Source organism: Hemiscyllium ocellatum, chromosome 6 (genome assembly GCF_020745735.1).
Source record: "Hemiscyllium ocellatum isolate sHemOce1 chromosome 6, sHemOce1.pat.X.cur, whole genome shotgun sequence".
In the NCBI taxonomy this organism is placed as follows: domain Eukaryota; kingdom Metazoa; phylum Chordata; class Chondrichthyes; order Orectolobiformes; family Hemiscylliidae; genus Hemiscyllium; species Hemiscyllium ocellatum.
In genome coordinates this window covers 95,571,973-95,585,039 of record NC_083406.1, presented here as the reverse complement: position 1 = coordinate 95,585,039, position 13,067 = coordinate 95,571,973, and positions in this window count along the sequence as shown.

Below are 13,067 nucleotides of genomic sequence, written 5' to 3'. Positions count from 1 at the left end.
GACAACCTCTCAAAGCACTTCAGGATTATTGAGGTCAAAGCCACTGGACAGTAGACATTAAGGCACATTGCATTTGCTTCCTTTGGTGCCAGGCTAATGGTGGTCTTCGTGAAGCAGGTGGGGACTGTGGCTGTAGAAGGGAGAGGTTGAAGATGCCAGTGAATACTTCTGCCAGCTGGTCTGCACAGGATATAAGTGAACAGCCAGAGCCTCCATCTGGGCCTGTCATTTTCCTTGGGTTGACTCTCAGGAAGACCGATCCAAGGTCTGCAGTGATGATGGAGGAAACATGTGCATCTGGGATTTATGGGATTTCAATATCACTGGGTGAGCCAGCATTTATTGCCAATCATTTGTTGCCCTTGAGAAGATAATATGGATCTGCCTCTTGAACCACTGCAGTCCACTTTGTATAAAGTACACCCGCAATGCGATTAACAATTAGTTCCAGGAATTTGAGCCAATGACAATGAAGGAACAGTGATACATTTTCAAGACATGATGGTGAGTGGCTTGGATGGGAACTTGCGAGTGGATTTTTCTATGTGTCTGCTGCCCTTGTCCTTCTAGTTGGTCATGGTTGAAATTTGGAAGTTGTTGTGGAAGGAGTCTTGATGAACTTCTGCATCCTGTAGATGGTACACACTGCTGCTCCATGGTATCAGAGGTGGATGGAATTATTGATTAGATTACTTACAGTGTGGAAACAGGCCCTTCGGCCCAACAAGTCCACACCAACCCGCCGAAGCGCAACCCACCCAGACCCATTCCCCTACATTTACCCCTTCACCTAACACTACGGGTAATTTAGCATGGCCAAATCACCTAACCTGCACATTTTTGGATTGTGGGAGGAAACCGGAACACCTGGAGGAAACCCACGCAGACACGGGGAGAATGTGCAAACTCCACACAGAGAGTCGCCTGAGTCAGGAATAGAACCCAGGTCTCTGGCGCTGTGAGGCAGCAGTGCTAACCACTGTGCCACCGTGCCGCCCATAAATTGAGGATATAGTGCCTATCAAGCAGCCTACTATGTCCTGGGCAGTTTCAAGTTTCTTGAATATTGTTGGAGTTGCAGTCATCCAGGCAAGAGGGGAATATTCCATCACACTCTTGACTTTTGCCTTGTAACTGTGTACAGGTTCTGGGGAGTCAGGAGGAGAGTTACTTGCTTTAGGAATCCTAGCTTTTGACCTGTTCGTGCAGCCATAGTATTTATATGGTGAGTCCAGTCCAATTTCTGGTCAATGATAAATCCCAGTATGTTGAAAATGGAGGATCAAGCAAAGATAATGCCATTGAATGTCAAGGGACTGCGGTTAGCTTGTCTCTTGTTGAAAATATTTATTGCCTGGTGCTTGTCTGGCATCAAGAATACTTGCTACTTGTCAGGAGGAGAAAGGGAGGACTGCAGATGCTGGATATCTGATGAAGGGCTTATTCTCCTGATCCTCGAATGCTGCCTGACCTGCTGCGATTTTTCTAGCACCACATTCTCAACTCTTGCTACTTTTCAGCCTAAGTCTGTAATTTTGGACATAAACATTGGGCAATCAACAGTGAATATTAATAGTTCTGACCTTGTGATGGAGGAATGGTCATTAATGAAGCAGCTGAAAATGGTTGGGCCTAGGACGCCACCCCGAAGAATTCCTGCGGTGAAGGCCAGGAGCTGAAATGACTGATCGCCAATAATTACAAAGACCTTCCTTTGTGCCAGGTTTGACTCCAATCAGTTGGGATCTTTTCCCCCAAGTCCCATTGATTCCAGTATTGCTAGGACACCTTAATGCCACATTCAGTCAAAAGTAGTTTTGATGTCAAAAGCGGTCACTCTCACCTCATCCCTGGAGTATTGCCGGAATATTGTCAGGGCTCACAGCCGTTGAAGTATCCAATGCCTCCAAACATATCTCTTTATCACATGGAGTGAATTGAATTGGCTGAAGAGTGACCTCTGAGAAGCAGGATATCTCTGGAGATGGCCACAATGGATCGCTAACTCAGCATTGTGAGCGCTTCAGCCTTATGTTTTGCACTGATATGCTGGACGCCCTATTTTGAGGATTTGGATATTTTTGGAGTCTTCAGTAAGTTGTTTAATCATCTACCATCATTCGTGCCTGGATATGGTAGGACTGCAGACCTTAGATGTAATCTGTTGGATGTGGATTTGCTCAGTCTCATTTACCATTCTATGCTGGCATACAGGAAGTCCTGTTTTGTAGTTTCACCTGATTTCTGTTCCAGGCTATCCTTCTGTTTTAATGCCTTGTTAGAAACAGGTCTGTAACTCAGCAACAGCCAGTTGTCATCAGTAAGTGACTTGTCTAAATGCAGTTGGTGATCCTTTAAATTGACCCTGTTGTAGTTGGGGGTCAGGGAAATGGTTCTTGCTGCTGCTGGACATGTGTTCTGCCATCTTGGTTTAAGACAGAATTTTCAATGGTCCCCTCAGTTCTAAAATGGCACTATTAGAGTCAACTCACCATTTCATATTAATGGATGTCATGATCTGCCTTTTCTTTAATTTATTTTTTTCTGTTTTTCAGCAGCAGCAGCTTGAAGGGTGGAAGCTTGGACCGGGGCCTGTCGCGAGTGGTGAGTCACTGATTTGAGTCTCTAATCTGACATTGGAGAGCAGAGGTTTCTGGGAAAGGAGGGACTTTTTTGTTTTCCTCCAGCTAGATAAGTGAGTGTTTTCTAAACCCAAGACCCTACCTTTGTACAGCCTCCCACCCAACCTTTCCCTCTAACCTTAAATACTAGGGACACATCAGGTAAGCTTCTCTTCTTTTTTTATGTTCTGATAAAGGGTCTAGAAAGGATGGCAGTGCAGGGAGAGGGATGTTCCTCCTGCATGATGTTTGAGGTGAGGGATGTCATTAGAGTCCCATCCAAGTACAGCTGCAGGAAGTGCACTCAACTCTCCCTCCTCCAAGACCGTGTTAGGGAATTCGAGCGGGAGTTGAATGAACTTCAGATCATTTGGGAGGCAGAGTTGTGATATATAACAGCTACAGGGAAGTAGTTACTCTTAGGCACAAAGAAAGCTGGGTAACTGCTCAAAGGGGGAAAAAAACAGTCAATGCAGGGATGCGCTATGGTCGTTCCCCTGAAAAACAAGTATACTGTTTTGGATGCTGTTGGGGGGTGGGGTACTTACTGGGGGATGCATTGGGGTGCAGTTCTCTCGCACAGAGCGTGTCCCTGTTGCACAGAAGGAAAACAGGGAAAGGAGGAGAGTGTTAGTCATAGGGGACTCAATAGTTATAGGGTCATAGAAGGTTTGTTGGGAACGAATGAGACTCACGGTTGGTGTGTTGCCTCCTAAGTGCCAGGGTCTGTGATGTCTCGAATGGTGTCTTTGTGGTCCTGAAGGGAGAGGGTGACCAGCCCCAAGTCGTGGTCCATGTAGGTACCAACAGCATAGGCAGAAAGAGGGATAGGGATGTATGGCAGGATTTCAGGGAGCTAGGGTAGAAGCTGAGAGCTACAACAAACAGAGTTGTTATCCCTGGTTTGTTACCCATGCCATGTGATAGTGAGGCATGGAGAAGAGAGAAATATCAGCTAAACATGGGGCTATAGGGATGGTGCAGGAGGGAGGGTTTCAGGGACATGGATAATTGGGGCTCATTCTGGGGAAGGTGGGACCTCTACAAACAGGACAGTCTTCACTTGAACAGAAGGGTACTAATATCCTGCGCGGGAAATTTGCTGATGCTATTTGGATGGGTTTAAACTAGTTCAGCAGAGGGAAGTTCCAGTGTAGTTCCAGTGCACAGGCGGATGAGAGTAGGGAGGGCTCGTACTCTCTCAGATTTCACAGTCACCGGAATGTGGTGGCAGATAGCAAACTGCCAGAAGTATCCAAAATAAGGTAGGTGAGCTTGCAGCATAGATAGGCACCTGGGACTTCGATGGTGTGGCCATTTCAGAAAAATGGATAGAGCAGGGTGAGGAATGGATGTTGCAGGTTCCAGGATTTAGATCTTTCATTAAGAACAGGGAAGGCAGTAAAAGAGGGGCAGGTGTGGCCTTGTTAGTCAAGAATAGTATAACGGTGGTTGAAAGAACTCTTGACGAGGACTCATCTACTGAGATGGTATGGGCTGAGGTTAGAAACAGGAGAGGAGAGGTCACACGGCTGGGAGTTTTTTATAGGCCTCTGCAGAGTTCCAGGGATGTGGAGGAGAGGATTGTCAAAATTATTCTGGTAGGAGTGAAAGGAACAGGGTGGTCATTATGGGGTACTTTAACTTCCCCAACATTGACTGGAAATGCTATAACTCTAGTACATCAGACGGATCAGTTTTTGTCCAGTGTGTACAGGAGGGTTTCCTGACATAGTATGTTGAAGGGCCGACAAGAGGGGAGGCCACACTGGATCTGGTGCTTGGTAACCAGGCCAGATCTTTGATTTAGTAGTAGGTAAGCACTTTGGAGAGAATGACCATAATTCAGTTATGTTTAGTTTAACGATGGAAAGGGACAGGTGCATGCCATAGGGCAAGAGTTTTAGAAGGGGGCAGGGCAATTAGATTGCATAGAATGGGATAGAAAAATGCAGTGGATGGGGACGATCGAAAGGTGGAGTTGGTTTAAGGAACAGATATTGAGTGTCCTTGATAGATATGTCCCTGTCAAGCAGGGAGGAAGGGATAAATTAAGGGAACCATGGTTTACTACAGAAATTGCATCTCTTGTTAAGCGAAAGAAGGAAACTAATCCAACGTTGAGACAAGATGGTTCAGATGAGGCAATGGAGAGATCAGCTAGGAAGGATTTAAAGAGAGAGTTAAGAAGAGCAAAGAGAGGACACAAGCAATCTTTAGCAAATGGTATAAAGGAGAACCGTAAAGCTTTCTATAGGTATGTGAGGAATAAAAGGATGACTAGGCTAGGAATAGGGCCAGTCAAAGACAGAAGTGGGAAGTTGAGAGTGGACCCTGTGGAGATTGGAGAGGTACTAAATGAATATTTCTCATCTGTTTTCACTCGGAAAAAGGAGAATATTGTAGAGGAGAAGAATGAGTTATGAGATATTAGACTAGAACTGATCGAGGTTAGTAAGGAGGAGGTATTATCAATTCTAAAAGGAGTGAAAGTAGACAAGGCCCCTGGGGTGGGTGGGGTTTATCTGAGGATTCTCTGGGAAGCTAGGGAGGAAATGGCTGAGCCTTTGGCTTTGATATTTGAGTCGTCACTGTCCACAGGTTTAGTACCAGAGGACTGGAGGATTGCGAATGTCGTGCCCTTGTTCAAGGAGGGCAGTAGAGATGACCCAGGTAATTATAGACCAGAGAGCCTGTAGGAAACGTTTTGGAAAGGATTATAAGAGAGAGGATCTATCATATTTAGCAAGTAACAATTCGATTACAGATAGTCAACATGGTTACGTCAAGGGCAGGTCATATTTCACAAACCTCATTGGGTTTTTTGAGAAGGTGACCAAGCATGTAGATGTGGGTAGGGCAGTTGACGTGGTGTACATGGACTTCAGTAAAGTCTTTGATAAAGTTCCACATGGTAGGCCATTGGAGAAAATGCAGAGGCAGGGAATTGATGGTAATTTAGCAGTTTGGATTAGAAACTGGCTTTTTGTAAGAAAGCAGCGAGTGGTGGTTGATGAAAAATATTCAGCCTGGAGTCTAGTTACTAGTGGTGTGCCACAAGGATCTATTTTGGGACCACTGCTGTTTCTCATTTTTATAAATGACTTAGATGCAGGCATGGATGGATGGGTTAGTTAGTTTGCTTATGACACTAAAGTCGGTGGAGTAGTGGACGGTATGGAAGAATGTTACAGGTTGCAGGGGGACTTGGATAACTGCAGAATTGGGCTGAGAGGTGGCAAATGGATCGCAATGCAGATAAATATGGGGTGATTCACTTTGGGAAGAACAACAGGAAGGCAGAATACTGGGTCAATGGAAAGGTTCTTGGTAGTGTGGATGTGCAGAAGGATCTTGGAGTCCATGTGCATAGATCCCTGAAAGTTGCTACCCAGGTTGATAGTGCTGTTAAGAAGGCATGCAGAATATTAGGTTTTATTTTAGAGGATTGAGTTCTGGAGCTGAAATGTCATGCTGCAACTATATGAAACGCTAGTGTGGCCGCACTTGGAATATTGTGTTCAGTACTGGTCACCCGATTACGGAAAGGATGTGGAATCATTGGAAAAGGTGCAGAGAAATTTACCAGGACGTTGCTTGGTCTGGAGGGAAGATTTTATGAGGAAAGGCTGAGAGACTTGCGTCCATTATCATTGAGAAGAAGGCTAAGAGGCGATTTGATAGATACATACTAGATGATCAGAAGATTAGATAGGGTAGACAGTGAGAGTCTTTTACCTAAGATGATGATGTCAGCTTGTACGAGGGGTCATGGCTACAATTTGAGGGGTGATAGATTTGAGACAGATGTCAGAGGCATGTTTTTTACTCAGGGAGTGGTAAGGGCGTGGAATGCCCTGTCTGCCAATGTAGTTAATTCAGCCACATTATGGGCATTTCTTGGATAAGCACATGGATGATGATGGGACAGTGTAGGGGGTTGGGTTGAGATTAGTTCACAGTTCGGTGTAACATCGAGGGCTGAAGGGCCTGAGCTGCACTGTACTATTCTCTATTCTCTGTTCTCTGTTCCCAATTCCAAACCAAAGCACTGTTCAGAGAATCCCACTCTGGAAAAGTATGTGTGTGGTACAGACACCATTTTCAACCTGAAGTGGCAACCATAGGACTGAAAATATAATTCTTCCATTTACAATTTTACTCCTTCTGGCCTTTTAACCTATCACAAATCATCCCTTTTCTTTCCTTCTCCCCCTCCCCCTTACCTGGTTAGAAACACTGACACCTTATTAACTTATTCCAGCTGCGATGAATGGTCATTGAATTGTCACATTAACATTATTTTTCTTTTAACATGTTTTGTCGGACCTTCAAACCAGATCCAACATATTCTGTTTTTACTTTGGATTTCCAGAAAGAGCAGGGTTTTTTTCAGATCATAAGAACGAGGGAGCAGGATTGGGCCATCAACTCCCAGGTCATTTCCCCAATCTCAGGGAGTCCCTCTCCCACTGCAACTCCCAGGTCATTTCCCCAATCTCAGGGAGTCCCTCTCCCACTGCAACTCCCAGGTCATTTCCTCTGCCTTGAAGCTCTTCAACCATGTCCTGAAACAAACTCGGTACCACAGCCACATTTGCTTCCTCAGTGCCTGCCTCCGTAACCAACTCATCCCACACGGACTCCGAACCACCTTTAAACCAGCAGAGTTCGGACCCGAACAGGACAAACAGTACAGACTACAGATTCAAAAACACCAGCAACAGTTCTCTTTCAGGATACACCACTCCACGCTTGCAGCAATGAGCCGGCACCTAACCTCTCTACAGTCTGCCCTGCCTCAGCTGAGGGCCACACTCTCTCAGAATTGCAAAGGATCCACTCTGTACTACATCCTCAGGAGAATTCATATTCTCAACAAACAGCACTTCAACTCCATCTCAAACATCAAAAACTGTAAGTACAACAAACTTTTATCCACCCACCTCCATAACCAGCGCTCCTCAAACATTCCAGAAGATTCCCCCGGCCTCGGAAACGCCATTAGCCATGCGGCTGATGCAGCTTCCACCCCCACGCTGATTGATGATGTCACGTCCGCCCCCATCATGGCCCTCCCAAAGCCACTTCCGGCCGTCACATCATCGCTGATGCCACACGCTCAGTGACTTCCGCCACCCTTACTGCCATGTCTGCCACCACTTCCGTCCTCACCAGCGCCACTCACCTGCATTCTGCTGACACGCCCCCCACAGACCCCACTGTCACTATCCCCAACCCCCAGAACCCTGAGGGGCACATTACCCCTGCTCATGACTCCACCCCCATTCCCCCCACCATCACACCCACTCCAGTTACTGGCTCTGCCCCCACTCCCAGCTCCACAGCCACACCAGATCCCAGCTCCCAGCCCTGCCGGGTTTTCACCATCCCCCCAAACCTCCCTCTCACTGAGGATGACCAATCAGTCCTCAGCAAAGGACTCACCTTCATCCCTCTCCGTCCACGCATCAATGAATTTAATACACGCCGTGACGTCGAACAATTCTTCCATCGCCTCCGCCTCTGAGCTTACTTTCACAATCACCCACCTGCCCACCTTCCGAGGACCCCTTCACCCACCTCCAACACACTGCATCCACCTGGACACCCCGCGCTGGCCTATTACCTGCCCTCGACGTCTTCATTTCCAACTGCCACTGGGACATTAACCGCCTCAACCTGTCTACCTCCCTCCCCCACTCTAACCTCTCACCCTCACAATGCGCAGCCCTCCAATCCCTCTGCTCCAATCCTAACCTCACCATTAAGCCAGCGGATAAAGGGGGTGCAGTGGTAGTCTGGCGCACTGACCTCTACACCGCTGAAGCTAAATGCCAACTCGAGGATACCTCTTCCTACTGCCTCCGAGACCATGACCCCACCCCCCATCACCAAACCATCATCTCCCAGACCATACAGAACCTCATCACCTCAGGAGATCTCCCACCCACAGCTTCTAACCTCATAGTCCGGGAACCCCGCACTGCCCAGTTCTACCTCCTTCCCAAGATCCACAAGCCTGACCACCCTGGCTGACCCATTGTCTCAGCATGCTCCTGCCCCACTGAACTCATCTCTACCTACCTCGACACTGTCCTATCCCCCCAGTCCAGGAACTCCCCACATACGTTCGAGACACCACCCACGCCCTCCACCTCCTCCAAGACTTCCGTTTCCCTGGCCCACAGCGCCTCATCTTCACCATGGATATCCAATTCCTCTACACCTCCATCCGCCATGACCAGGGCCTCCAAGCCCTCCGTTTCTTTTCCTTTCCAGACGTCCCCAACAGTACCCTTTCACCGACACTCTCATTCGTTTGGCCAAACTGGTCCTCACCCTTAACGATTTCTCCTTTGAATCCTCCCACTTCCTCCAGACCAAAGGGGTAGCCATGGCCACACGTATGGGCCCCAGCTATGCCTGTCTCTTTGTTGGCTACGTAGAACAGTTGATCTTCCGTAATTACACCGGCACCACTCCCCACCTCTTCCTCCGCTACTTTGATGACTGCGTTGGCGCCACCTCGTGCTCCCGCGAGGAGATTGAGCAATTCATCAACTTCACCAACACATTCCACCCTGACCTTAAATTTACCTGGACCATCTCTGATACCTCCCTCCCCTTCCTGGACCTCTCCATCTCCATTAATGATGACCAACTTGACACTGACATTTTTTACAAACCCACCGACTCCCACAGCTACCTGCATTGCACCTCTTCCCACCCTATCTTTTGCAAAAATGCCATCCCGTATTCCCAACTCCTCCGCCTCCGCCGTATCTGCTCCCAGGAGGACCAGTTCCACCATAGAACACACCAGATGGCCTCCTTCTTTAGAGACCGCAATTTCCCTTCCCACTTGGTTAAAGATGCCCTCCAATGCATCTCGTCCACATCCCGCACCTTCGCCCTCAGACCACACCCCTCCATCCGTAACAAGGACAGAACGCCCCTGGTGCTCACCTTCCACCCTACAAACCTTTGCATAAACCAAATCATCTGCAGACATTTCCACCACCTCCAAAAAGACCCCACCACCAGGGATATATTTCCCTCCCCACCCCTTTCCGCCTTCCGCGAAGACCGTTCCCTCCGTGACTACCTGGTCAGGTCCACACCCCCCCCCCCCCCACGACCCACCCTCCCATCCTGGCACTTTCCCCTGCCACCGCAGGAACTGTAAAACCTGTGCCCATACCTCCTCCCTCACCTCTATCCAAGGCCCTAAAGGAGCCTTCCACATCCATCAAAGTTTTACCTGGACATCCACTAATATCATTTATTGTATCCATTGCTCCCGATGCGGTCTCCTCTACATTGGGGAGACTGGGCGCCTCCTAGCAGAGCGCTTTAGGGAACATCTCCGAGATACCTGCACCAATCAACCACACCGCCCTGTGGCCCAACATTTCAACTCCCCCTCCCACTCTGCCGAGGACATGGAGATCCTGGGCCTCCTTCACAACCACTCCCTCACCACCAGACGCCTGGAGGAAGAACGCCTCATCTTCCGCCTCAGCACACTTCAACCCCAGGGCATCAATGTGGATTTCAACAGCTTCCTCATTTCCCCTCCCCCCACCTCATCCTAGTTTCAAACTTCCAGTTCAGCACTCTCCCATGACTTGTCTGGACTTGTCCGACCTGCTTATCTTCTTTTCCACCTATCCACTCCACCCTCTCTTCCCTGACCTATCACCTTCATCTCCTCCCCCACTCACCCATTGTACTCTATGCTACTCTCTCCCCACCCCACCCTCCTCTAGCTTATCTCTCCATGCTTCCGGCTCACTGCCTTTATTCCTGATGAAGGGCTTTTGATTTCGCTGCTCGTTGGATGCTGCCTGAACTGCTGTGCTCTTCCAGCACCACTGATCGAGAATCTGGCCCTTCAAGCCTGCTTAGCCACTCAATAAGAATATGGCTGATCTTTTTGTGGACTCAGCTCCACTTACCCACGCTCTCACCTTATTCCTTAATTCCTTTGTTGTTCAAAAAAAATCCAGCTTACCTTTAAAAACGTTGACTGAAGTAGCATCAACTACTTCACTCAGCAAAGAATTCTATAAATAAACAACCCTCTGTGATTCTTGCACAAGGATATCCAGGTCCCTCTGCACAGTAGCATGCTGCAACATTTTACCATTCAAGTAATAGTCTTTTTTACTATTACTCCTACCAAAATGCATGACTTCACATTTACTCACATTATATTCCATCTGCCAGACATGTGCCTACTTACTCAATATATCCATGTTCCTCTGCATAGTTTCACAGTCCTCTGCACACTTTGCTCTGCCACTCATCTTCGTGCCATTGGCAAACTTTGACACTGTACACGTGGTCCCCAACTCCAAATCATCTCCATAAATCATAAATACTTGTGGTCCCGACACCGATTCCTGAGGCACACCACTAGTTACTGATTGCCAGCCAGAATATCCCCATTCTTTGCTTCCTGTTGGTTAACCAATCCTCTATCCATGCTAATACTTTACCCCAAACGCCATGCAACCTTATCTTATGCAGCAGCCTCTTGCGTGACACCTTCTTGAAGGCTTTTTGGAAATCTAGATCCACCACATCCACAGGGTCCCTATTATTTATCTTGCTCGTAATGTCTTCATAGAACTCCAAGAAATTTGTTTAGTATGACCTGTTCTTCATGAACTCATGCTGCATCTGCCAATGGGACAATTTCTACCCAGATGCCTTGCTATTTCTTCCTTGATAATAAAGCTCAAGCATCTTCCCCACTACAGAGTTTAAGCTAACCAGTCTGTATTTCCCCACCTTTTGTCTAACTTCCTTTATAAACAGTCCAGCCCCAGAGTCCAGCAAATTTTGCAAAACTACCACAAGTGAACTTTCTATTTCTCCTGCCATCACTTTTAGTACCCTGGGGTGCATTCCATCAGGGCCAGGAGACTTATCAATCCTTAGCCCCATTAGCTTGTCCAACATGACCTCTTCTGTAATAATGATTGTTTCCAGATCCTCACTTACCTCCGTCTCTTTGTCAATGACTACCAGGTTATTAGTGTCCTCCATTGTGAAGACCGATACAAAATACCTGATCAGTGCCTCGGCCATTTCATCATATCCCATAACTAAATATCCCTTCTCATCCTCTGAAGGACCAACGTTTACTTTAACCATTCATTTTTGTTTTATATTTTGAGAAACTTTTGCTATCTGTCTTTATATTCTGTGCTATTTTTTTTCCCTCATGTTCTATCTTAGTTTTCTTTATAGCTCTTTTTGTGGCTTTCAGTTGACCTTTAGAATTTTCCCAGTATTCTAGTTTTTTGCTTTTCATTCCATTTTTTCACCTAAAATGAACAATTTTGACTGTTATTTTGGCAAACAAGTTATTATGGAAATGGTAGTTGAAGTTTTTTGAAACTTCTGATTTATTTGGCAATGAGGAAAAGAACATTTTGCTCTCGGTTTTTTTGCGAAAGTTTGGTAATCATCCAGCAGCTACTGAAAGCTACAGATTGGATGAGGAACTGATCTTACAGCTTAGAAATGCATGAATATTGTTCAGGAGTCCACTGAAAATAGAATGCAGATGTGTTTCTTCATCCAACTACATCATAAAATCATGGTGCATACTGAAATAACTCCATGAAAGCCAGTATCCTTGCAGAACCTGCTGAACGTTTCCAGAAATTTCTGTTTTTGTTAAAAATAAACTTACTGGGTGTACCTGATCTCCATTTTATGTATACCAGGTGAGTTAGATCAGTATGTGTCATTCAAAGTTTACTGCCTTTTCCTTCTGAGATGTCACTTGTGAGATGATGTTAGAGCACAGAGAAGGTCTCAGCTACCACTTTGAAAGAGATGTCCGATATAGTCCTACATCCTTTTGTCCATAACTCTGCAAATTAGTTCTGCTGTTTACGACAGTTTATACCCAAGAGGGTTAACTGTCATCATGGGTTCAGCTTTGCCCCATCACTGTATTAGGAACTCTTCCTGGGATGCATTAATCAGTTGCTGTGTTACTACTTTGGTAAAAGTACCGCTGTCTTACTGGAATTTATCATTTAACTGTGATGTCACTCAATTGAGTTGCCATATTATTAGCAATTAGATGCTATTATCTCAAAATCTATGCTGATAATCAAAATTACACCATTCTGCTTAACACTGCTTTCCCATATCAGTAACATTAAAATCAGTAGGGAGGATCGGTGCAATGAATATAATCGAGTCATGATGTGGAGGTGCCTGTGTTGGACTGGGATGCACAACACCGGGTTATAGTCCAACAGATGTATTTTAAATCACAAGTGCTCCAAAAGCCTGTTGGATTATAGCCTGGTGTTGTGTGAATTCTGACTTTATATTTGGATAATCTCCGATAGCTCAGGTGAACATGACAACAATATACACAAAGTAGACTTCAGCGTAAGCATCATAATATATGTG